Source organism: Carettochelys insculpta, chromosome 15 (assembly GCF_033958435.1).
Source record: "Carettochelys insculpta isolate YL-2023 chromosome 15, ASM3395843v1, whole genome shotgun sequence".
NCBI lineage: Eukaryota > Metazoa > Chordata > Testudines > Carettochelyidae > Carettochelys > Carettochelys insculpta.
In genome coordinates, this window is record NC_134151.1 from 25,832,455 (window position 1) to 25,854,274 (window position 21,820).

The following is a 21,820-nucleotide window of genomic DNA, read 5'->3' on the forward strand; positions in this document are numbered from 1 at the left end:
CAGGAATTCACTTTATCTAGTGAAAACCATCCGGAAAATGCATTTCAAAAGGGGGACTGGACTATATATAAAGTGAGCGGCAAAAACACCACGGGGTATATCTCCGTATCCATCTCTTGCTCTTTTACTTAAGCAGCCAAAAGAAACCAGCCTATTGGATCTTGGAAGTAGATCTAGGCCTGAAAATGCAGTCAGCAGTGTTACTGGAACCATGTGGTAAGGGATTTCACCTTGCAACAAGTCTGGTTTGTTAAGTTTTACTTACGAGGAAGTGTTTTCTCTTTAGTTCTCTTTTAACCATTTCTAACATTAATGCCTCACATTTGTACTCACTTAAAGCCTCTCTGCTTGTAGTTAAACAAACTTGTTTTAGTCTTTAATCAAAACTAATCCAGAGTTGTGAATTGGGTGGGTAATGCCATTGAAGGTGGCAAATTGTTGTATACTGATCCTTCTAACACAGAGGTGCCCAAAGTGGGGGGTGGGGTCTCTCAAGGGGGCATGAAATTTCATAAGGGGGGCGCAGCACAGTCAGCTGCTGGGTCTCAGGCTCATTCATCTCATTAACAATGTTGAAATATGTTACTGTTTTTATATATGTGTATTCACATGTATATACCAATTAAAGTTTTTACATTCTATGCACTTATTTTTTACACATGCCAAAATGGTTCTTTTTTTTTATATGAACATAACTGAAATGTCTATTGGTTTGGATTACAATAGACAGTTTGCAGGGGGTCATGCTAACTGCAGGGATGAAAAGTAAGGTCCGACATGTTTGCTTACCCCTGTTCTAAGGGACAATAGACCTATTACATCTGCACTATCTAGAATATATGTTTTGGGGGGAATTCTGGAACTGGAAACAGGACTGTCCTGAGTGGGGTGTGGGGTCTCGGGCAACCTAAGGTGTGGGTCCTTGGAAACTGCTTCTCCCCCATGCTCCAGGCCCAGATCCTTTCCTGCTCCACCCCCTCCCTGCTCCCTGACGAGTCTGGCTGGGAATTACCTCAGGCAGGGTACAGGCAGAAGGGGCAGGCAGCAGCACCAGCAGGGGGTCACACCCCTCAGTTTCCCTCCCCTGCACTCAGCATGTAGCACAAGCAGAAGCTTGCTCTGCTGCACTGCACCCTCCCTGCCTGCTGAGCTCTGCTTCGCAGCAGAGGCTGCTTCTTGCTGCTGCAGAAAATCATGGCTCAGTGGGCCAGGAGGCCACAGCAGAGTGGAGTAGGCTGCTGCTTGCACTGCACAATGACTGCAGAGAGGTGGGAAGAGGGCAAGCAGTCCCCTGCTGCTGCCACTGCCTGCTCCCACCACCTGCATCTGTGGCCAGGTAGTCCTGCCCCTCTGTGCATAGGATGGCTGGGGTGGCCGCCGCAGGACTCCTCAAAAGTGCAGAGCCCGGGGCAGCTACCCCACCTCATCCTATTGATCGGATGGCGCTGACTGAGGCTTGTTCTACACTAGGCAATTAGGACAAATTTAGGTGACTTAGGTTGAATTCTAAGGAATCAGTTCACAATATAGGGCCCCTTCCATCGACTTTAAGGCCTCCTAAGGTCAGCTTTTGTACTCCTATTTTTCATGAGGAGTAACTCCAAATTTGACCTTACATGGTCAACCTTAGGGTAATACAGATGGGCATTGTGAAATTTGATGTTCTTGACCTCCTGGAGGTGTTCCATGTGCTTCAGTGTGACCACTCTGGGCACCACTTTCATCTCCACTGCTCTCAAGGGCTACGTCTACACGTGCAGCCAACATCGAAATAGCTTATTTCGATGTTGCGACATCGAAATAGTCTATTTCGATGAATAATGTCTACATGTCCTCCAGGGCCAGCAACGTTGATGTTCAACTTCGACGTTGCTCAGCCCAACATCGAAATAGGCGCAGCGAGGGAACGTCTACACGTCAAAGTAGCACACATCGAAATAGGGATGCCAGGCACAGCTGCAGACAGGATCACAGGGCGGACTCAACAGCAAGCCGCTCCCTTAAAGGGCCCCTCCCAGACACAGTTGCACTAAACAACACAAGATCCACAGAGCTGACAACTGGTTGCAGACCCTGTGCCTGCAGCATAGATCCCCAGCTGCCGCAGAAGCAGCCAGAAGCCCTGGGCTAAGGGCTGCTGCCCACGGTGACCATAGAGCCCCGCAGGGGCTGGAGAGAGAGCATCTCTCAACCCCTGAGCTGATGGCCGCCATGGAGGACCCGTCAATTTCGACGTTGCGGGACGCGGATCGTCTACACTGTCCCTACTTCGACGTTGAACGTCGAAGTAGGGCGCTATTCCTATCTCCTCATGAGGTTAGCGACTTCGACGTCTCGCCGCCTAACGTCGAAGTTAACTTCGAAATAGCGCCCGACGCGTGTAGACGCGACGGGCGCTATTTCGAAGTTGGTGCCGCTACTTCGAAGTAGCGTGCACGTGTAGACGCAGCCAAGGTGTTCAGGAAATGACCTAGGAAAATCTGAATTTCATTCCTTGTTTGGCCAATGTGGCAAGCAAAGTAGGCAGCACACCTCAGCAGTACATCACAGCAGCTCCTCTGGCCATGAATTCTCAGGGGCACAGATGAGCTCCAGCATGGAGCATGCAGGAAATCCAGGACCTCATTGCTGTGTCTGGGGATGAATCTGTGCTGGGAAAACTACAAAGCAGCAAAAGAAACACAAACATCTACATCAAGGTCTCACAGAGCATGGAGGAAAAAAGGATACACCAGGGATACCCAGCAGTGCCCTGTGAAAATAAAGGAGCTCAGGCAGGCATTTCAAAAGACAAAGGAAGCAAACAGACATTCTGGGTCATTGCTGCAAACATGCCACTTGTACAAGCAGCTGCACGGTACTCTAGGGAATGAGCCAGCTGTCCCCAAACTGTCTGTGACTACCTCAGAAGAGACTCCTCAGGAAGCCTCTGGCAACAGCAAGGAGCACATGGATGAGGAAAAGGAGGAGGGTGACAATGGTCAGCAGGCAAACAGAGCAGCTGATTTAACTGATAGCCAGGAAGTTTTTGTAGGGTTGGATCTCATCCCCCCTCCCAGGACATTTCACAGCTGGACACTGATGTCGGGGAGGACACCTCTGGTGAGTTCTCATTTTTATTCATGCTACAAGTTGGTAAAGGCAATTGGGTGTGATCTGTGGTGGGTGCTGCACTTACACAGCCCAAGGCCCTGGGACAACTTGTTAATGTGTCTGTGGATGGAGCACCAATTCTCCTTGCACAGCTCCATAAAGCTCTAAGACAGGTAGTCTTTAATTCTTCTCACAGAGTTTTTGGGGAGATCTGCCTTCCTCCAATCTCCACAGTATGACACCTTTCCATGCCAAACCCACCAAAAAATAATCTGGCATCATTGTACCACAGAGAAGTGCAGCATACTGACCAGTCTTGTGCTCACATTCAGTCAGCATCCATTCCTTATCAATGTTTGTTATTCCAAGGAGGCTCTCTCTTATTGCAGCCTAGAGGAAGCGGGAAAGGAGCATTAAGCTTCTCTGTAATAGCACAAGCTGCTCCACCATGCCTGGACCATCCCCCTCTTCTCCCTGGGTTGCTGGGGGAATGGAAAGTTTCACTGTCCCAGCCAAGAGGTCGGGCAGACCACAAGGCAACTGAGAGAGCCAGGCACACAGCCACAGGAAGGAAAGCACACACTCCTCTGCCATGCCTGGACCACTACCCACTATCCTGAGGTGCTTTGGGAAGGGAAATATTTACTGTTCCAGCAGAGCAGGGAGTAGAAGTGCATAGTGACTCTGAGAGACACAAAGCCCCAATAGCACAAGCTGCACTGCCATGCTTGCCCCCCTCCACCCACCTCCCTTCCTTTCCCTGGGCTCCTTGGGGAAGGAAAAGGCTCAATGCCTCAGCAAAGCAGGGAGAAGAAGCACATGGTGACCTCCATCACAACAGCCTCTAGGCCCCCTTCACACTGCATTTGCAGCATGCACAGCTGCAGAAAATGCTTTTGCAACCACAGGCTTGAAAGTATGTCCCCATTCTGTGCCTTACTATGGCTGGAAGGGAACAACGTCAAGCAGATCTCTTAAGATTTCTTTGTGGTACCTGCTTACAGAAGATACTTAAAAGCTAAAATTTGTGCTTTCACAGAATACATCCCTACTGTGTTCCACAGAGATTCTTTAATGACATTCCTTTTGTATGTTGTTATGTTTAGTGTAGGTAAGTTTATCTCCTTAATGTCTGGCATTCACTTACACTTTGTTGCAGTGTGCTTGACAGTGGGCTCTTTGACCACTACTCACCCCCTATCCCCAGCTGTTAGACTGTCACAGATTTGCGGAGAAATTGAACGTGGGAAGATATGTTCATAGAGCACATGGAAGCCACCTGCATGGACAGGACACAGTTAAATGCATGGAGGAGAACCACGCTGGAGGAGAGGTGGGCTGAAAGGAGAGTGCTCATAGAACATGGAGACCTGGGAGATGTTGCAGCTGATGAGGCAGCAAACATAGTTCCTGCGGTGCTTGGTACAGGAGCACAGAGCCCCACTGCGGCCCATCATGAACCACATGCCCTCCTCACCATGTTCCCTAACCTCCACCAATCAGCACCACAGAATGTGTGTGAGTGGGGCTGGGGGGGTCAAAAGCAGCCTTGCATTCCTCTCCCAAAGATGCTTTTGAGAGCAGAAGACTGACATTCACTTACCTGTGATGGGAAAATACCCTTGCTTACCCATCCGCCAAAGTCCCTGCCATGAACTCCTTTAGTGTCCCTTGAATAAAGAGATTAAGCTCACAAAAACAGTGTCTTTATTACTTGTGTTGCACTGGGAATTGGGTGTGGGGGTTACAACCTTTACAGGCAAGCACATATCTTTCAGAAGGGACTTCCTTCAGAGCAACAGACATGACTGTCATGTTGCTGTGTGGTCATTCATAAAGCTTTTTTTTAAATCCTCCCTGATTAGCAATGTCCCTCACTGAGCTCTCCTTATTGTCCTGGTGTCTGGCTGCTCATAACTACTGTCCTGAGCCGTGTCTACACGTGCACACTACTTCGAAGTAGCGGCACTAACTTCGAAATAGCGCCCGTCACGGCTACACGCGCCGGGCGCTATTTCGAAGTTAACTTCGGCGTTAGGCGGTGAGACGTCGAAGTCGCTAACCCCATGAGGGGATAGGAATAGCGCCCTACTTCGACGTTCAACGTCGAAGTAGGGACCGTGTAGTCATTGCGCATCCCGCAACTTCGAAATAGCGGGGTCCACCATGGCGACCATCAGCTGAGGGGTTGAGACACGCTCTCTCTCGAGCCCCTGCGGGGCTCTATGGTCACCGTGTGCAGCAGCCCTTAGCCCAGGGCTTCTGGCTGCTGCTGCGGCAGCTGGGGATCCATGCTGCAGGCACAGGGTCTGGAACCAGTTGTCAGCTCTGTGTATTTTGTGTTGTTTAGTGCAACTGTGTCTGGGAGGGGCCCTTTAAGGGAGCGGCTTGCTGTTGAGTCCGCCCTGTGACCCTGTGTGCAGCTGTGCCTGGGACCCTTATTTCGATGTGTGCTACTTTGGCATGTAGACGTTCCCTCGCAGCGCCTATTTCGATGTGGTGCCGCGCAACGTCGAAGTTGAACATCGACGTTGCCAGCCCTGGAGGACGTGTAGACGTTATTCATCGAAATAGCCTATTTCAATGTTGCTACATCAAAATAAGCTATTTTGATGTAGGCTTCACGTGAGCTGTGTCTACACGTGCACGCTACTTCGAAGTAGCGGCACCAACTTCAAAATAGCGCCCGTCGCGGCTACACGCGTCGGGCGCTATTTCGAAGTTAACTTCGACGTTAGGCGGCGAGACGTCGAAGTCGCTAACCTCATGAGGGGATCGGAATAGCGCCCTACTTCGACGTTGAACGTCGAAGTAGGGACAGTGTAGACGATCCGCGTCCCGCAACGTCGAAATTGCTGGGTCCTCCATGGCGGCCATCAGCTGGGGGGTTGAGAGATGCTCTCTCTCCAGCCCCTGCGGGGCTCTATGGTCACCGTGGGCAGCAGCCCTTAGCCCAGGGCTTCTGGCTGCTTCTGCGGCAGCTGGGGATCTATGCTGCACGCACAGGGTCTGCAACCAGTTGTCAGCTCTGTGGATCTTGTGTTGTTTAGTGCAACTGTGTCTGGGAGGGGCCCTTTAAGGGAGCGGCTTGCTGTTGAGTCCGCCCTGTGACCCTGTCTGCAGCTGTGCCTGGCACCCTTATTTCGATGTGTGCTACTTTGGCGTGTAGATGTACCCTCGCAGCGCCTATTTCGATGTGGTGCCGCGCAACGTCGAAGTTGAACATCGACGTTGCCAGCCCTGGAGGACGTGTAGACGTTATTCATCGAAATAGCCTATTTCGATGTTGCTACATCGAAATAGCCTATTTCGATGTTGTCTTCACGTGTAGACGTAGCCGTGTAGACGTAGCCCTGGTGATCTGCCTTGGCCCTCCAGCCTGGCATGAACATTTCCACCTTGTTCTCACATAAATTATGAACTGCCACCATGAGGGGACTGTTGACTTCAATGAGGCCTAACGAAGTCAGGAAGCCCCTGAACCTGGCTTTTAAATGGCCAAATGCACATTCTACTACCATTCTGCAGCCTGTAGTTGAACAGCTTTTTACTGCAAAGGAGCAAAGGATAAGCTGGATCAGCCAGAATCACTATTGGTATCTCCACATCTCCAATGGTAATTTTCTGTTTTGGGAAGAAAGTTCCATTCTGTAGCTTTCTGAACAAATCAGAGTACCAAAAGATGGGCATGTCATGTGCCTGTCCCAACCATCCAAGGTTAATTTCAGTGAAGCGGCTCTTGTGATCTACCAAGGCCTGAAACAACCTGGAGAAGTATCCCTTCAAGTTTATGTACTCAGTAGCAAGGTGTTCTGGTGCCATGATAGGGATGTGCATTCCATATATCACCTCACTGCAGTTAGGAAACGCTGTCATGGCAAAACAGTCCATGTCCTGCACATTTTCTAGAGTCGCTATCTTTCGTAGCATATGAGGGTACGCATTGCCTTGGCTACCTGGATGACAGCAGCCTCCTACTGTAGATTTGCCTTCTCCGAATTAGTTGCTGACTGATGTTGCAAGCTTCCAAAGAGCTAGTGCTACATGCTTCTGAATTGTCAGAAGCAGGTCTCATTTTGGTATTGCAGAGCTTCATGGCAAGGGAGAGCAACGCACAAAGTTCCATGAAAGTGGCCTTATGCATGCAGAAGTTTTGTAGTCACTGCTGATAATCCCATACCTGCAGAACAATGTGGTCCCACCAGTCTGAGCTTGTTTCATAACATCAGAACCAGTGCTCCATTGTGGACAAAGCATCAAGTGTAGCCAACAGCTCCCCGTTCCCCCTCTCCAGTATTTCACATACATGTATGTATGTGTCCTCCTCAGAGTTCTCATTGCTCTGAAGGCTGCTTAGGCTCTGTACGTACCAAAGCACAATGTGTGAGGTGCTCACACTACTTGCCACAACAGTTTGAAGCTATAAGGGTTCCATGCTAGCTTTGCAAAAACATTTGCAGAGATACCAAAAAAGGGTGCAAAAACAGTTTTTGCCATTGCTTTCGAAAGGGAAGGGGCGGGGACATGTGCATTATAAGATGCTAACAGCACACACCCAGAACCACCTGCACACAGCACATTTTTGTCCCATCAGACATTGGGATAGAAACCCACAATGCAACAGGGCAGCAGAAACTGTGGGATAGTTGTTCACAGTGCACTGCTGACAAATTCAAAGTTGGCAATCCTAATCAGCGTACACTCCGTCGACTTGATGTACCAGTGTGAACATGCACCCTAGACTTCACAAAATCGGGTGCTACTAAATCAACCTTAACAAATTTGACATAATTTCATAGTGTAGACGTACCCTGGGAGTGTTTTGGGGTCACCCAGCAAGTGGTAACCAATGCTTGAGGAAGCCAGAGTGTGACTAATGTGTGGCTGGTAGGCTGCAGCCATACACAGACATTCAGCCTGTTACCCACAGGTTGGAAGATTTTTTGTGAATGGCCCAGGAGGGAGCTGCAGAGTTGTCACTCACAGCCCCTCATTGGTCCAGATTGCACCCTGCAGGGTCATATTGAGCCAGAACCAACTACCTCATTTTATTTGCAATGTAAAGCTTGTGCTTGCTAGTTTAAGGAAAGCCGAAAGAACAAACATAAAATCTTCATCATATACAAAGCAGAGTGTGTGTCTCTCACACAATAAGACACCTCGATCTAAAATTGTCTAACAGCATACTACTCTCCCCAGGTGCCTGGCACAGAGACAGCTAGTTTAAATGAGGGTACGAATAAAATGCAATCATGGCATTGTTTCACAGTTACATAGCCATGTACATCACACCCAATCCAATGTTTTGTCTTTGGCCCTATCATGAATTTATGACCGACAGTTCTTTGTCATAACCTGGGCAGGGAGCTACTGAATGTGATATGGTCATTTGGGAAAGGTCTGTTTTCTGCCACTGAACTATCTGTTCTGAGTGGAATAATGGGCTCCAATGGAAAAGCTGATAAAAGCTTTAAATGCACAGCTGCTGATGCAAAGCTATAATGCCTGTGTAGCTTGCTATCGAATAGCATATAAAACGGTTGCTGTGTGTCCTTTGATCAATGTTTTTTTGGTATAAACTGAACCCGCTGATAAATTATGTCACCAGAAAGAAGTTCAGCTCTTTGATTAAATAAAAGGAAACATTTGAAAGTGAGAGTTTAAAGATGTATGTAAATAGAAGAGAATTTCGTTTTACCTAGCTTTCTTCATAGTCAGGGTATCTTAAGGGATCTGACAGTGTGATGGATTTGACAAGAGTGGAAGAGTGGCCTTTTCATGTAGGCTGATGCAGCATCCCTTATGTGTCTTTGGGGGAGGCAAGGTTTACATCAGTCCCCCAAGAACCCTGACATTGAAGAGCATTGGCTCCTGCCTCCCTCCTACCCAGGAGTGTGAGGTATGTAGGATACTATATTTATTTATGCATCTCTGTCTCTAATGTTTCTCTGACGTTCCCCACCACCACCATCTGTCCCCAGCCACACTGATTGAAAAGCTAGTACACTCTTCTCTCCCCTCCCTGTCCACACAGACACACACACAGGCTATTCTTTGCTCTGTTACCTAGGAATCTTCACTGTGGCTACGTCTACACTTACAAAAAACTTGGAAATGGCCATGCTAATGGCCAAATTGAAGAATACTAATGAGGCACTGAAATGAATATTCAGTGCCTCATTAGCACGCTGCTGGCCGCAGCACTTTGAAAGTGCCGCATTTCGATCATGCACGGCTCGTCTACATGGGGGTCCTTTTCAAAAAGACCCTGCAAATGTCAAAATCCCCTTATTCTTATCAGCTGACCCCTGTGTAGACGAGCTGCGTGTGACTGAAACATGGCACTTTCGAAGTGCTGTGGCCAGTGGCATGCTAATGAGGTACTGAATATTAATTTCAGTGCCTCATTAGTATTCAATTTGGCCATTAGCATGGCCATTTCGAAGTTTTCCGTAAGTGTAGACATGTCCTGTAAGAGCAACAAAGCTAAAGAATGAGCACCTGCTGGGATCTTTCCCTGTGCTTAAAAAACAAACATGCTGTCACACCACAAACATTGCTTGAATAACACTTAAAACGCTCCTATTTTTCCCAACTTTCCAATTTTGGGGGGACTGACAGTGCCCCAGGGGTGGGGCCTCTATTCTTCCATTTAGTTCACTTCCCACTTGTCTGAGAGTCTCTTTCCTTTACAGTGGGCTGGGTCAGATTACCAGGTAGAGCCCAGACTGTTACACACAGATGTTCATTCCTCAGCAGGGTAGCAAATACGCTTTTGAATTCTAAGGACTTTTCCCCAAAATACTTTTGCCCCTGGTTACTATGCAGAAACAACAAAGCCTTGCCTTAAACAGCCAGCCATTTTATAGCTGTGTGTCTTCTGTACTATCCTTCTCTTCCCACTGGTAAGTAATCTTAGCTCCTGTTTAAGTTTTAATATTTCAGAGAGTAGCAGAGTCTCTCAAACTTGAGTATCAGAGGGGTAGCTGTGTTAGTCTGGATCTGTAGCAGCAATGAAGGGTCCTGTGGCACCTTATAGACTAACAGAAAGGTTTAGAGCATACTCAAACTTGAGTATCTTCAATGAATGTCACGGAGGTGATGTTTCTACTCTCAAATCCTGAGAGAAACACTAGGATTGGAACCTCCTTCCAATCCTTTGTATTTATTCATAACCAGTGGTGAAACTAACACATTTCTTACAGGCAGTGTACTATTACAACCTATCCCTCCCTTAGGGGCCAGTGTGATAAAATAGAGCCTGTAAGAAATGTAAGTATTAGGTGGAGTGTGTGAGGTTCAGGGTAGAAGGAGGGTTTGGGGGTGTTGGGATGTGGGGCACTGTTCCCTCTAAGATTTTTCTTCCATGAGTGAAGTGAGTTTTGTCTTGTGCACCAATACTGAGGCTGTGTGCTTGTTCAGATGTGTGCCACCAGGGTATTGCACCCATCAGCTACTAATGGAGTTATTTTTAAAGCAGGCATGCACACACACACCCAGGGAGAATGGGAGAGCCCAGTCACTGGGGAGCCCAGCCACACACATACATGCAGACACTAGGGAATTGGGGAGCCCAACCGCTCACATGCTAGTGAGAGTCAAGAGGGGAAATTGACCCTGGGCCAGCCCTTCAAGGGCAGCTGAGATCTTCTGGGCTCTTTGAACTGCTGCATGGAATAGTTCACAGGGGCTGGAGTGTCCTTGTGCCACTCTGCCAGCTTGGGAGGGGGCCTGAGGGTTGACTGGCTTCAGACGTGCCCTGTCTGCTATCAGCTCCACCCCTCCCAGAAGCATGGAGATGGGCCTCGTTCCCCCTTGCCCTGGGGCCTGGCATTGCTGTCAGCTCTACTTCCCCCTCCCATAATAAAACCTGAAATTGTGCCCCTTAATGGCTCACCTATAGTCCCCCTTTGAGCGAGACTGGGATGCTAGCCAAATGACTAGGTTTTAGCCAGTCTTTTCAGTGAATGTCATTGCTTTTTAATATCTACCTGGGGCAGATGCCAGAGATAGAAGTGAATTTTTCATCAGAGGGGTGGCACTTCAAACAGTACTGCACCATAGTCTCAGCAGTGGGTACAGGGTGAGACTAGAACACAAGACCTTTGGATTAGAGCACTGACCTTTAATAATACAGTCTGAAAGCAAGAACATCTGATGGATTCATCTAAATTTAGCTGTGATTTTGGGGGGGTTAATTTTAACCTGAAACACAAAGTAAAATTCTGGGCCTGCAAACTGCTCTGCTCAGATTCTCCATAAAGGTTTTGCACAAGCCTTATTTAAATGAAGTCATGGAATTTCCCTCAGCTTTGCATTTTGCCCAAAACTGAGAGTGCTATCAAGTGCACTGAGCCATCATAAATAGTCCCAAAATGCAAAGTTTGGTTTCAGATTTGGATCACAACTTTTCCAAAGTGTGAGGCTGTTCAGATCCAGACTTTTCATTCAGGCCATTATGGAATGCGGGGACAGCCTTGGAGTTTGGATCAAGATCAGGGTTCCTCAGAGTTCAGGAATGTTTTGATCTGGAGCTTTGGATCCTTTTGAGTACTGCCATAAATGTCTCTGGAATCAGAACATATGAAAGAGAGTGGATCCCAAAACACAGCGAAGAGATTGAAAGATCTGCTTCTCTGTAGTAAACAGGAAGTGGCAGACTGGATCAGGTTCATGGTCGATCTCATCTTGTAACCTATTTCTGACATTCGTAAGCCTCAGGTGATTGTTCTCCATAATTGTTCTCATACTAATTCCAAATTGTTAGCAATTGGCTTAAACCATAAATCTGAAATTTTATACCCCTTCCAGGATATATTTTAGCATTATAGCATTTTTAGTATTATAGTGCTATACATTCATTTTATCTATATAAATTAATTCTCTTTGAATCTTTGCTAAATTCAGAGTTTCAACACTACCCTGTAGCAATGAGTTCCACATGCTAATAACAGTGTGTGAAAAAAATCTCTTTCCTGTTATGAATTTTAAATTTGTCACTAAATATCAGTGCACTAATTACGATCATCCTTCATTTGAATACATTATCCACTTTAATAGAAATTATGTTGAGGGATGTCTTGGTTAACCTAAGGGTACAGCTACGCTCCAGTTTAAGGTATATTTGCAGCTTGAGTAGATATACCCATGCAAGTTTTTACCATGTGAGCATAGCCGTGTAGATGTGGCATCATGGACTGTGAGAAAGGATGTTGGTTCTGGGCAGGCTTGTGCAGTCTGGACCAAAGCACAAGCTACCTGATCTACACGTACTATTTGTGCTTTTCTGTACAGAAATGGCATGTGTGCTTATAGACTGCCTATATGGATGACTATACCCCAAAAATTATATATTCACAAAATGGGGCTGGATTATGTATACATCCCTTTTGTGTCATCACAGTTTGATGAAAGCAAACAAAATAAATGGGGAAAAAAGCAGGATGTGTTCCTGGAAGGATTGATAACAGCTAAATAAAGAAACAGGAGAATTGGAATAGATTCCAAAGACTGAAAAGTGCCATAGTTGTAGACAAAATACCAGATGGAGAATCAAAATATTTCAGCTGGAGGACTGGGGACTAGATATGATTTGACAGGAGAGGCCTTCAATATATTGCTGAATGAGAATAATAATGTTTAGTACTCATACATGTTCAAAATCTTCAAGTACAAATTGATCTTTAGAATGTCCCTGGAGGGCTGGCATTTTATAGATAGTGGAACTGAAATGCAAGGAATTTGATTCTAACCTTACTTCCATGGCAAAAGAAAAACTCCATTAAAATCATTGAATGAACTGGTGAAAATGAAATCAGAATGAAATACAGAGATTATGTGATTTACTTAATATCACAAGCCAGATAAGAAGAATAGGGAAACAGAACTCAACTGTATAATCCCTGCCCCTCTCAAGGTTGTTCTCTAGTAATTATGCCTATGCAGTGGTTAGGTTACAAAGTAACTTCTGATTTAAAGAAAATACAACAACAAAAATTGCTACATAAAACCTTAGGAATAATTATTATGGAACAATTCAGAGTAAAAGCAAAGATGGGTCTAAAGGTTTGCGATACTGGGGTTTGGAAGGAATTTTTCCCCAGATCAGGTGGGCGGAGAGGCTGTTTTCTTTTCCCTTTACTTTGCAGTATGGAGCTACTTTGACTTGCAGGTTTTACCAAGATTTAAAGATGTATTCTCTGTAACCTGACATCTTTACATCAGAATTTTACGACTTCAGTAACTCAGACAGGGGTTCAGGGTCTATAACAGGAGTAAGGTGGATGAGGTTCTGTGAAGGTCAGACTAGATCACAGGTGTCCAACACATGGCCTGGCCCGTGAAGCCTTTTTATCCAGTCTGTGGAGCTTTTTCCCATGCAGCAGTGCCATTTTACACAAGCCAGCCAAAGTGCTTGTGGGGCGCAGGCTGGGACAGCAGTCAGCAACCTGTGGCTCCACAGTCGCATGCAGCTCTTTAAGAGAACCCTGCTACAGCTGAAATAATGGACCTAAATTTAATTGGTTTAATGGCCAGCAGGGTGGCAGGAGGGATCTGGTTTTGAAACCAATTAAATTTAGCTCCATTGTTTCAGCACAGCAGGGCAGGGAGCTGCCCACTTTGCAGGTGGGAGAAGTGAGCAGGAAAGCTGCGGGGAGAAACAGCTGAGTCTGCCCCTGCTGGAGCCAGGCAGCCTTGCGGAGAAGGGGGGAGACGGTGGCCAGGGAGAAGCAATGGCAGCACACAGAGCTCATTGTCTGAGGCAGTTTAATCCTGGGGATTCGGGGGGGCGGAGCAGGTTTGGGGCTGAAAGGGGTTAATCCTGGTGATGGGGCTGGGTAGGTTTGGGGCTGAGAGGGGTCAAGCCTAGCGATGGGGAGGTGGCTTTTGGTATGAGAGGGGTTAATCCTGGGGTTAGGGAGTCCAGTTTGGGGCAAAGAGGTGTTAAGCCTGAGAATGGGAAGGGCAGGCTTGGGGCTGTTTTATGTTCAGCTCCCAGAATATGTAAATCCATATCCGCTCGCATGCCAAGAGTGGCACACGTGGGGGGTTGCAGTCTCCTGGTGTAGACACTACTCTATGCCAACAGGATGGGTTCTCCCATTGCATAGCTGACCCACCTGCCTGAGAATTTGTAGCTAAACTGATGGATGAATTCTTCCACTGGCCTAGTGCTGTCTGTGCTGGGGTTAGATTGGCTTAGCTGTTTGCTCAGGGGACTGGATTTTTCACACCCCAGGGCAAAGTAGCCAGATCAACCTAACATTTTAGTATTGACCAGGCTTTGGCCCTGCTTTCTGTTGAACTTCAGAACTCAGTTCACAGAGTGATCCAACTCATCTCTTACAAACATTGCCTTCTGTGGGACTTGGGCAAAGCAGGTAACACAGAGCTGTCTTTTGCTAAAGACTAAACGTGACCAGATTCTACCACCACATATGCTGGTGTAAATCTGCAATAACTCATCTGAAATAAGCAATGTTCTTTTGGACTTATCCTGTTGTAAGAGAAAGTCTCTAACATACTTGCACTAATACAGACAGCCCTGCCCTGTTATCTAGCTACACTCTGCCCTCTAGCTTAAATGATTGACATGACAGAGCTTGTAAAACCACACCAGGCAGTAAGGTACCCTCTTCCACAAATAACAGTGCAGCTGCCCAATTCACTTAATCCCGCTGACTCTCACACTTGGGGCTCAATAAATAAGTTTGATCCAGGTTTTGATAAAGCTGCTGCAGTAGTGGGAACTTGAGAAGTCATTCACGCAAGCAATTTTAACCTGCATGAGTACCCAGCAAGAGGGTGCTGATTCCATTTCCTCTGAACACCACTGAATTAGAGGGAGGACATTTCTCAGCAGAAGCAAATGCCATTTGACCAGGTCAGCGCTAGCAACCATGATACTTTGTGGCCTGAGGCTTCCACCTTTTGCTGCCCTGGACTTGCCTCTTCATGTATTTGGTAGAACACATGGGGTGGTGATAATAATAGTAAAGTCACTCAGGTTGCCCCCCTCTCACAAAGGGGGCACAGGGAGAAGACCTCCAAAGGTTCTCCTCACTGAGTTTTCACTGAACTGTTCCACTTGGGATGAGGGGCTACCCTGGAAGAAAAAGGGGGTTAGCCCCCTGTCCAAGCCCTCTTGGTTCCCCGAGATCTACATGAACCATGGGAGTCCTCCAGAGGCACAGGTCCAGCTATGGGGAGGCCCTGTGCATCTGCTCTGCCTGCTGGCCTCCAGCCCTTCCCTTTATCTCCCTGGCACTGCAGCCTGGTTGACAGGGAGTCTCCAGCATCAGCTGCCTCTGGAATGGGAAGAGAGGTTCACCAGTGCAGCATCAAGCTGTACCTCACTTCCTTCCCACCGACTTCCAGGTCACCCCTCTCTGCTCCTTCCACACATGCATATTCTGGACCTTGCAGATGCCTCCTTAAATTTCAGAAAGGAGGGACTGGTGCTGTGCAGGCAGCAAAGCATCTTCTCTCCCAGTGCAGGTGGAATGAGAGACATGGCAGGTGAGTGATTGTTCCAAGAACAGGAAGCCTGATCTCACTTAGCTCTGCATCTTCACTCTTCTCTGGCATGGTGAAGGGGTCTTAGAGCGGTTTTCATGTAAATGAGAATCAGGCCAAGGAAAAGCATACTAAAAGGTGAGAAGCCACAGGGGAAAACTCTGTTAGGGTGTTTCTGCATGACAGAACTTTTAGGCTGCAGCCTTATCGCTAAAAGTCAGCTTGCATGAATGCTGTTTATTGACACTTTTGGCAACAAAACCCTTCCACCCCCAGCAACGGGATTTAACTTTGTCAACAGCAGAGCATTCCTGCCGACAAAGCAGCATTCACACTTTCACTTGCTATGGCAAAACTTTGTCATTCTTTTCTTTTTTAAGTACCCGTGAACAACGAAAGTTTTGTTGATGAAGTACAAGCGTAGATGCAGCCTTAATCATCTGCCTTTGATATTTCCAAACTGACCTAAGCTGAGCTCAAACCCACATTTTAAAATATAACATATTTACTGTCAATATGTTTACTGCTTGTGATCCAAGAAGCTCTTGATACCAACTGACAGATGACATAGGTGTACATAGGGATACAGAAATGCTTCGTGTTTACCAAAAAGAGTCATGTCAAGTCTTTAGTGAAAGGTTGATGGATGGATGTACAGAAAATATGTGAGAAGTTGTGTCTAAAAACTGTAACAAATATGTTCTCTATGTCTGAGTTAAAACATGTCACCAACAAGTAATCCACATAACCCTGGCAAATGGGTAGAAGAGATGCTTATCTTGCTTTGGCTGGTCATATGCAAATTGAGTATTGTATTGCTCACAATGGACACCTCTTTACAGTTTGAGGAAAAGGCTCATCAATAGATTGTGGGGGGCTGGTGGAAAAAAAAACCAGCTGGCAATATCCTGTTTAGGGATAAGATAATGAAGTTTAGGAAGTACAGATGTACTCCCAGTACTCCCAGATGTACTTGGCTCAGTCTAATTCTTGACCTTCCCCCCGCCACCCCTCCGCTCTCTGATTTGCTCACCTTGATTATCTTTTTCTGATTTGTCCTCCTTGCTTACTGTTTTTGTTCTCTGTGCCTTAAATATTGAGTCTGTTCTGGTCTGGCTATGCTCTGAAGAAGTGGGTCTGTCCTACGAAAGCTCACCTAATAAACTATTTTGCTAGTCTTTAAAGTGCTACTTGACTGCTTTTTGTTTTGATAATGTACTCCCAGGTATTCCTTCAGTCTGTGAAGACAAGCTGCCAATGGGCTTGATCTTGGGAGAGGGGACATTCTCAACCAAACTGGAAAAAGAACTTGGGGTGAGCTATCTAGTGTATTAGTTAAGTTTAGGCTCTAGAAAGCACACTATAATTTTGTTTTATTAGCCATTTATTTCCAATATTCTTACTCAATACCACTTTAATGATAACTTTATTCTTCACCCTGGCGGTTGGAAGATGGACAACTATTCTGGCCCAAGTGCATTTCCACCCCCTGCATTCCATTAAACTATGCACATTCTAACCAGGCATAGAACTTGGGGTACTTCAACTCCTAGTCTTGCTGTTGTGTGATGAGGGCTTGAAGCACCTCGTGCTCCCTGGTGGTCTAGATAAGGCATCGCTGAATGGTGATAGTGGTGGGTTCAGCTGGTACAGCTCGGGTCTTTAGTCTAGCAAAATGGTAGAGGAGTCTGAAAAGACAGAGAACCACCATCTCAGGTGTTCCCAAACCCTAGGAGGAAGAAGATCTGCAGGAGAGATGAAGTACCAAGGATGGAAGTAAAGAATATCAGGTTGCCAACCATGGGAGTTTTTATTGTATTGATTAGTTTCTAATGCTCTAAGTGTAGACATTAAATAGAACGTTAAAGTCCTCTGAAATGAAGCTTCAAGTATTAGCTCATTATACTTCATCTATGACTTTTCTAACATTAAAACTACTACATTGTCATTATTATTTTATATGTGGACATTTTTATTGGGCTTCCAAATGCTGTTGGAGCTTGATTCCTAGATGTTGCTCACTCATTGGCATTAATGTTGTATTGTGGATAAAAGAGATGTTCCTTTGGTGTTTTTAATAGCAGTTAATGCCTAGAAACAGTCATTGCCTTTGACAGATCATTGGAAGCTGGTGAAAGCTCCCTACTGAGGAATATTACATCTATTAAAATCTGACTTTTGAAACCCCTGCAAATGAAATCAAAGCCCCCTGCAAAAGGGATCAGTGAATGATTTCAGAGGACCAATTGCTGGGGGGATAAAATCCCCTTCAATTAGTTGGTTCAGATTTATGGTCACATAAAAAGCAACCTTTTGATTCAAGGCTCCTTTCACCATAAGAAAGGTTCTAGTTTTAGGGGGTTCATATGCCTGTGCAGTTGAGATTCAGGTTTGAGGAGAAGCACTCTGATTAACTGATGGAAATAATGAAAGATGTGGAAATAAGCATACTGTGGGGTATTCACAAAAAGGTAGCTCTGTTAGTCTGTATCTCCACAAAACAAAAAAGCAGTCCTGTAGCACTTTAAAGACTAACAAAATAATTTATTAGGTGATGAGCTTTTGTGGGAAAGTTTTTCTGTCCCACAAAAGCTTGTCACCTAATATTTTGTTAGTTTTAAAGTGCTACAGGACTGCTTTTTTGTTTCACACTATGGAGAAGATTCTAAATCTGATATGAGTAGTAGTCTTCAAAAAAATTCCTGTTGCATTTTGCACACACATGCCTAGTAGAGGGTCATTCCAGAGATGCCCCAATATGTGGCACTTGTCTGAAACTAGAATTCAGCTCTTTTAACATTTTCTTTGGATTCCCATTAAATAGAATAGCTGTGTGCATTGTTATTTTGGTGTCAGTTCTGCTTACCACATACAAGGACTATTGCTTGCTGAAATGGCATTACTCATGCTACTCTGAGTAAAGGTTGCAGTCTTGTCATTTTTAAACAAGATGGCTTCGTCTGAATTTTATATGCAGCTATGCAAAGCAAGGTTTATCAGTCAGATATTATTTGAACAGGTCAGTTACAAACCTGCTCCTTGCTGTTATTTACTGAGCAGTGACTGTGCTAGACTCTGTCCAAACATAGAAAAAGTTACTGTCCCTGTCCTTAATGTAGCAGTTACAGAGTTATATGTTGTTTGCCATCTTTCTGTACTGTTACCATTGTAAACTGTGCTGTACATACAATCCCTGATTCTTGCATCGCTGCAATCCATTTTCCCTACTGATGCACAACAGAGTATGGTATCAACATTTTCATTCCACTAGTATAACAGTAATCTGGGTTGCAGCTGTGTTTAAGAATCAGTTAAGGAAATGCCACCCTTCTGGTCTCCTTGAATCTCAAATAAGGTAGTAGTTCAAAGAGCATGTTAAGTAGTTTAGTCTTTAATTTTATTCACTTTAGACTGCAACCTTTTTAGGAAACTCATGGAAGAAAAATTATTGTTTGACATAGGCTGGTGGATAAAAAGTATCAAGAGTAAAAACTCCTAGACAGCCAAAGTATTTGAAAACAAAGATAGTCATTCTTTTCTGTTCTGCCTCAACTCCTTGGCTTATTGTGACATTTTTTATTACCTTTACTCATACAGTACTTGTTGGTGACTCACAGTGGAAGGTCTGCAATAATGTTTCATTCCTCTGAAGTCACCCCCTAACCACTATTCATTGTCCAATCTATCACCTTTATGGATATTTGGACCATAACCAGCAGTGAGCTAGAATCAGTGAAATTGTGTGTAACAGAATCTGAATCAAATAAAATTAGCAGCAGAAGAGTGTAATGAATCATGACGTACCAAGGGCTTATATCTTCTGTGTGGCAGAGCACAGACTGCATATGGCAAGAGCCTGATACTACTGAGGACCGAGAACATGGGCCTGCCCACATCTACAAGACCCCCCTTAGAAGGGGGGGTTCACTAAAAACACGGTCCCCAAATAAATTTGGGGGGAAAACTAAAAAGAAAGACAGGAACAGGTGTGGAGGTCATAAGGCTAGAATGAGGGAGCCAGAAGGGGATACTGAGCAGAGAGCCCCAGCAGCGCCCACTGCTCCTCAGAGACATTGGGGAGACAGTGGACGCTGTCTAGAGGAACTTTGCCCCAGTGCATGAACAGAGCAAGGAATGAAAGTAGCTCCACAGCTACAGTCCCCAAGTTCAGTCAGCCTGCTCTCCCTAGTTTTGTAAATGGCCACCTTGGCCATAGCCAGGAGGAGGCTGATGAGGAGGTCCCATGACTTTGTGGAGGCACAGATGGGGTGTGAGGGGATCAGGAGGTGTGGAGAGAAGTGCAGCCAGAACCTCACAAATTGTTTCTGGAGGAGCTGGAAGAGGGACTGTAGCCTGGTGCACTCAGGGTAGATGTGCTCCAGGGTCTCCCTCATGCCACAGAAAGAATAGGTGTGGTAAGAGCCTGATGGAGAGAGAACATTTTGGGTGTTGGATAAATGCCTTTTTCTGTTCCCCTCCTGGGCTCACAGGGGATGCAGCCCTACAGGCTGGATAAGCAGCTGAGGCTCATTCGGAGTGTGCCAGCAGCAGAACCTAATCAAGCACCCATGACCAGTTAAGTCCTTCAAGCTCCCTATAAAAGACTTCCCACTCCCTCTCAGGCAGCAGGGCAAGGAGTGGAGGTGCCCAGGGGGGACTGGCTAGAGGTTTGAGACCAGACCCGACCCGACCCAACCCAACCCAAGTTATGAGAGGGAAGTGGTGGGAGAAGCGACCCAGGGAAAAGGTCGCTGTGGCAGGGCAGGGGTAAAAGCCCCACAAGCGGCCTCTCCCCCAGGGTCCCTGGTTTGGAGTCCAGGTATTGGGTGAATCTGGACTCCCCCTTAACCCTTCCTCTGGAGAGTTGCCCTGCTGGGGAAAACACAAGCAGCCCCAGACCAGCAAAGGGGATCTGCTGTACCCCCACTTAGGACTTGCCTTAGATGAGAATGGCTCGGTAAGTGAAACTCTTGACTCTGGAAAGACCCAAACCAGCAAAGGGGCTTCTGTGAGCCTCTGAAGTATGCGAGAAACTGCCAGGAAACACAGGACCCTAACAGGGTAGACAAAGGACTTGCCATATCTGTACATGGTGTTACTGCGTATTGTGGTACATCACAAATAGTATGTGAAGAATCAGTGACATACTATGTCATGCAATAGTTGCATTAAAATAGATTTTCTTCTTCCTTCAGATCCTCAGAGTTTGCCCTCAGTTACATCTGTGCAGTCTTGTGTTACCATTCCCGATGACCTTTCACCTTCCATTTACCCTTGCATCACAATCTGACCTTCTGACACTTTTTTTTGTCTTGCCTATATTGGGAGAAAATATTACTTCATCCATATTTGCAAGGGAACATGTAAATAGCTTTTAATAACTATGGCCTCTGTTTTCCAAAGTACACAGCACTCATTAGGTCCTGTTGTCTCAGTGAGAGGCTTGAGGTACCGAGCACTTCTGAAAATTTGGCAGGTTACCTGAATGGAAGATGCTGGATGCTGCCCAATAATAAGGAGCCCAATCCTAATGGCTTTGCTCAGTCCTTACCCATTATAGGGGCATTCTGAATACAGTATTTGGGATATGACATTGATAGTAACCCCAGTAACTTTGGTCAAAATTAGGTTCCAGGTTTTTCATTAGAGCTGGCATTTAGTGAGCCTGCTGTTGGTTGCTCTCTTCCCAAGAGGAAACCTCTCTCATAGAAAAGGTTGGCACTGGACAACAAGGCAACAGAATATCTGGAGAACGAGTGCTGGCCTTGCAACATTACATAACCCCTTCCCAAATCACATCTATGTCTTAGTTGTTGCCTGCCTTAGCAAAATCATATTTATTTACTTGGCTGCATTGCTTTAATGAAAAAGCCACTTAAAACAAATGGAAGGACATTTGCAACCAATTATGTTATTGCTGATCAGTCAAATTGCATTGGAAATTACATGTTAAAGTTCATTTTAGGCAGCTGATAAATTAAGTAGTAGCCTGGCACCAGTATTCAGTATCAGATTAATAAATCAATTTAGTTTCAGTTGGAATGGCAGAGGGGAAATATGTGTACTCACTTACATGCCATACTACCCCACTGAAGCCAACAGAGTTGCCACAGTGGGTAAATCAGTGTTCAGTCTGATTAGTTATTCTGTAAATACACCATTGGACACATTTAAAATCATGGGGTTTGAGCCTTTATTTCTCTCAACCACA

At 45.8% G+C, this 21,820-nt stretch overlaps 1 long non-coding RNA gene across 4 annotated transcripts in view; it reads right to left on the bottom strand.

Annotated features, from left to right (window-relative positions):
• LOC142020964 (uncharacterized) overlaps positions 1–21,820 on the bottom strand; it is a 69,123-nt gene that overhangs the window by 12,435 nt on the left and 34,868 nt on the right. For all 4 annotated transcript variants that reach the window (XR_012647578.1, XR_012647577.1, XR_012647575.1 and 1 more), the window contains one exon: positions 3,405–3,483. This is a non-coding gene — a long non-coding RNA (uncharacterized LOC142020964). The remainder of the gene's footprint in view (positions 1–3,404; positions 3,484–21,820) is intronic.